The sequence below is a fragment of the Electrophorus electricus genome, chromosome 1 (assembly GCF_041902795.1).
Source record: "Electrophorus electricus isolate QZ-2024a chromosome 1, ASM4190279v1, whole genome shotgun sequence".
NCBI lineage: Eukaryota > Metazoa > Chordata > Actinopteri > Gymnotiformes > Gymnotidae > Electrophorus > Electrophorus electricus.
The window spans coordinates 15697368-15702772 of NC_137497.1; the positions used below are offsets into that span (position 1 = coordinate 15697368).

General features: G+C 42.5%; 1 long non-coding RNA gene across 1 annotated transcript; it reads left to right on the forward strand.

The window, feature by feature from the left end:
- Nucleotides 1-3536: 3536 nt before the first annotated feature.
- On the forward strand, nt 3537-4358 carry LOC145657424 (uncharacterized). Its single transcript, XR_014123062.1, has 3 exons — nt 3537-3608; nt 3810-3884; nt 4219-4358. It is a non-coding gene; the product is annotated as an uncharacterized LOC145657424 (long non-coding RNA).
- Nucleotides 4359-5405: the final 1047 nt, after the last annotated feature.

Below are 5405 nucleotides of genomic sequence, written 5' to 3' on the forward strand. Positions count from 1 at the left end.
TAAGCTTGCCTCTCTACAGCAGGGTGAGACTTCGGCGCACGGCTCCAGCCACCTCGTAAATATTTCTACTGCATTCATGATGCTGGGTGAAAAACTGTAGAGTTATGCCTCCTAGCATGACTGATATTAAAAATAGGCGGCTATCACATTTTTATAGATGATTCATGTTTTAAACTGTCTGACTTTGAATTTTTCTGTGGTTATTCTGTCTGCTCTCTGCCTAACCTCATTTGGGAGGCTTACTCTCTTCCTTACAGGTCTGCTCAAGCAGCTGAGCTGATGCTGTTGACCAGGGCCTGCCATCTACTCCGGGATCAGGTTGTCACCATCTACAATGATTCCTGCGTTTGGGATTCCTCATGACTTGGGTAAGATTTGGCACTCCAGGGGGTTCCGCACCTCTGACAGTAAGACCATTTCTAATCCAGGACTAGTGTCTGCACTTTTGTCTGCATGTACACTACCAGCTCAGCTGGCTATTGTAAAGGTCAAGGGTCATGATACAACCTCTGAGTCTGACACTGGCGATGCCTTAGCGGACGAGATCACACATTGGGCAGCTGTTAATGGCCCCTCTTGCACATATGCTATGTCCTTGACATGTGAAGCTGTCTCCATGTTTTCTCATTGCTTGGTGCCAAATGATATCGATCTGTGTTTCTTACAAACTCAGAGTACACAACAGGACTGCTCTCACTGGGTTGATTAGGGCTGTAGTCCTGATTAAAATGGTCTAATCCGTGACCTGGAGGGGCGTATCACCTTTCCTAAATCTATTTTGCCATTTCTTGTGCGCCATTTTCATGGGATTTCACATATTGCACAAAGGGGGAGTGACGGCTAACATTCAAAAACAGTTTTGTATCTCTGCAAAATGTATAACTGTAAAACTCCTCCTAGATTGCTGTTTAACCTGTGCCAGAAGCAACCAGGGTAAAACACAAGCCAAATATGATGCCTTACTGGCTCCAGAATATCCCTTTCAGTGTCTACAGATAGACTTTACACACATTCCACCTTGTGGTCAGTTGAAGTACTTGCTAGTGATTGTAGACAGGTTTTCTAAGTGGACTGAGGCATTTCCCTGTTCTAAGGAAGACGCCCACACTGTGGTTAAAATCCTAGCCAAGGATATAATACCGAGGTACGGTGTCCCTTGTGTAATAGACTCAGATCAGGGACCCTGTTTCATTTCTAAGGTAACTCAGAAACTATGCACCTACCTAACTATTGACTGGAAGTTTCACATCTCTTATCATCCTCAGTCATCTGGCATTTTTGAGAGAATGAATCATACCTTGAAAGAAAGGTTGACAAAGGTCATGATGGAAACAGGAAAGAAGTGGATAGATCTACTGCCAGCAGTGTTGTGTGAGATCAGAATGACGCCCAGTGCCACTACCAAATTGTCTCCATTTGACGTAATTTTTGGTAGACCCCAACGCAACGTCTCTGCTTATCAGCCATAATGTAACTGCTTGACCGAGAGCTCCTCACTCGAGGTCATCCGCTCCCTCTTCTTGCATACTTTACCCCTCCCTTTCTCTTTCGCTCTCCCCATCTCTCTCTACGTACACGAGCAGCTCATGGCTGGGTCATGCTGACTGCATCTAATCTTTACTAACCTTGTCTTTTTCCTTTCTACGTAGACCCTTAGAACATTCCTCACTTTTCCCCGTCATCCTGTAGATTTAGATAGTAGATATAGGACACATATATACTCTGTGCTTTCCTCAGTAAAGTGGAACTCTCTTGATTCACTTCATCCTAATACAGATTACAGAATAATTCACACAATCATAGCCAGTGGACCTATTGATATCCAAAGAGCAGAAGTTAGAATTCAACATGCCTGTCATCCCATTGGAACTTATGCTAACTGCATTTAGATTTAAAAAACTGATCAAAATGTTTCCTCTTTCATTTAAGTCATCACATCCTTGTTCAGAGAATTCTTGCTTCCTTACGGGACACCCTGGAAGTTCAGGAAACGCGTGTAAGAGCCCTGCTGTTCACACTGCCTTGTGTAACCCTAGTCAGATGTTTCTATCAACAAAAATACAAAACAAAAAGAACAACAAAACTCCCCAAAACTGCAAACCATCATAAGACAGTAAAACTGTTCTAGGTACAGGTGCAATGTAGCGATTCCTGAAAAATGTATTTTCATCTTGATCAGGTCCACTCCTTGGTCCTCTGTGTTTCTTTGCACCTATAAGGTTTGTCTTGTACATATTTGTTTGTTGGTGGAGTTGTTTGTTTTTACACTGCTTGTTTACATTGTTTGTTCACCTCCTGTCAGAGGGTGTATGTATTGTTTCTGTCATTTAGGCATCTGATAAAGTGACAAAGGAATTAATCTACAAAACCAAACCGAGTCGATCTACAACAGGTGGTAGTGTGCCACACTGACAGTGGTAGAAAAGAGAATTTTTTTTAAACCAGAATTTACAGAATTAATTTTTCATGTTACATTCTATGTTACATAAAAAATAAATTTACTTCAGATCTCAAGGCAGAGCTGTCTAATGTATGGCAAATAGTACATTGTTAATACATGGATTTAATTAAGTATTGAACACACTCGTATTGGCTGAATGAACCTTTCACTTTTCTGTCATGTCTATCTGCCTAACTATCAGGTGTGTGTGTGTGTGTGTATGTGTGTGTGTGTTAACTCTTCTCTCAGACTGTCAGCTGGAGAAATTACCCATGAGACCACGGAACAAGGCACGAGTCATTGGCGCAGCGAAACACACGCACAAGTTCTGCAATGTGGAAGAGGATGAGAGCATGTACTTGAAAAGGTGTGTGTGTGTGTGTGTGTGTGTGTGTGTGTGTGTGTGTGTGTGTGTGTGTGTGTGTGTGTGTGTGCGTGCGTGCGTGCGTGCGTACACGTGTGTTTGTTATTGTATGGTTGATGGATATGAATGTGCCGGGCAGTGGTAGCTCAGTGGTTAAGGTACTTGACTTTTAATTTAAAGGTTCAAGTTAGCACTGTTGGGCTCCTGAGCAAGGCCCTTAACCTTCAATTGCTCAACTTGTACTCAGTCATAATTGTAAGTCGCTTTGGATAAAAGTGTCAGCTAAATGGCATGAATGTATTGGTACATTACTATTCTAATAAATAATTAAAATGATCAAGGCTGGCTGTGTTTGTGTTTGTAAACAAAGGTGGCTGTGGTGTTTGTAAACAGGCTAAATGTCTTTCAGGGCAGGGGGGATCGAGTGACAGTACCAGAAGTGTGGGAAGTACGACGACCTTCACTCACATCAAATTCAAATCTAAAATGTAGAGAATTTCTCTGTACACCAAAAAAAGGAAAGAAAACCAGTTCAGTTGCAGAACATACACACAAGCACACATGATGATACACAGTGACATGAATTACATTCCATTAATGTTAGTGCTTTGCTATAAATACTCTCGCTCTCTCTCTCATATACACACACACACATACTTCTTCTTCATAATTTCTGGTGTTTTAAAGGCTTTTCTCTGTGTGTGTGTGTGTGTGTGTGTGTGTGCAACTGTCTTCCAGGTGATGATGAAACGCACCAAAGACATGGGCAAGTTCAGTTCTGTTACCATGGAAGAGATCGAGGCGGTGAGTGCTGTGCTGTGATTGGATCTTTGTGCTGAAACCAAGCTGTATGGATTGTGATTGGCTGATGATAAAAATTTAGATTACTCTAGCGTTCTAGCCAGAATACATGTTTGGCTGCTGTTAGTATACAGTGTTTATTCTTTAACCAGGGTATTTGGAGTTACCTGAGTTAGCTGAAAATTTATGTTATACCCTGCACAGGTCACTGTCTGGCCTGCTTCCGGACACCCGAGTGAGGTGTGAAGGGCTTGGTGATTACCTGATGAGTTTAGGCAGGTGTGTTGGCCTTGATGAAGTACAGTAATATGCAGACCAGGGGTCCTGTGGGCTGGACCTGGAACCTGCTGGTATGGCCTCGGCCCGGGGTGCCCTCGCCCAGTGTAAGCAGTTGCATAGTTCCGTATGTCCGTCCAATGTAGTGGGATTGTCTCCCTGTTCTGATGTGACCAGTTGTCTGTAGTGATACACTTGTGATTGCTTTGAAATATCTGATAGATTCAAATTCATACATAGTAATTGGTGACATAATTGATTCCTTGTTCTTCTAAAAGGGAGTATTAACAAGTGCTGTGAACGCTGTGATTGGCTGCTTCTTTTTTTTTTCTAAAAGGGAATATTATAAACAATAAGTGATGTGAACGTTGTGATTGCCACCTCCTCTGGAAGAAGCAGCCAGACTCTTATACTCAGAATGCTAAAGTCATCGAGAAACAACTAGGGAGGAAAGGAATGAGCAAGAAAAGACTGCAGGAACTGGTGAGACCACATATACACACACACACACACACACACACGAAAGAAAAGAGCTGGTGAGAACACACACTTTCTGACAGTCATGCTCACAAAGATAACCAAATAAATATACCCATCCTCTCCCTCACACGGTGGAACGCACCTGTCTGTCAGGCGAGTATATAAACCCTCGTGGAGAACCGAGGGGGAAACTGGTCTGATGAGGTGAACAGCACAGGCTGTGTGTTACACATGAGACTGCATTCACACGGCATGTTCAGTGTGTTATATGTAATGAATATGTAATGAAATATGTACATATTTCATATGTAATGAAAAACACCTTTGTGCTGTGTTAAATATAATGAAGTTTGTAGATGTTTAATGTGTGTTAGTGTGTGGCGCAGTGTGTGTGTTAACGTGTACATGTTCAGTGTGTGTGTGTGTGTTAACGTGTACATGTTCAGTGTGTGTGTGTGTGTTAACGTGTACATGTTCAGTGTGTGTGTGTTAACGTGTACATGTTCAGTGTGTGTGTGTGTTAACGTGTACATGTTCAGTGTGTGTGTGTGTGTGTGTGTGTTTGTGTGTGTGTTAACGTGGACATGTTCTCTGTGTGTGTGTGTGTGTGTTAACGTGGACATGTTCAGTGTGTGTGTGTGTGTGTGTGTGTTAACGTGGACATGTTCAGTGTGTGTGTGTGTGTGTGTGTGTTAACGTGGACATGTTCAGTGTGTGTGTGTGTGTGTGTTAACGTGGACATGTTCAGTGTGTGTGTGTGTGTGTGTGTGTGTTAACGTGGACATGTTCAGTGTGTGTGTGTGTGTGTGTGTGTGTGTTAACGTGGACATGTTCTGTGTGTGTGTGTGTGTGTGTGTGTGTGTGTCCTGGTCACGTGTGTTCTGATGAGACACATGAATAGAAACAGAAATGATAAATAAGTATTATGTGGAAATAAAGCTGCCCCCTTAACCATGATGCGTCAGAGGTGGGAACCGCGTTTTACTGCAGTGCATTTGATGTTTTTCCTAAATATGCAGCCTGTGTTTTTGTGTGTGATAACAT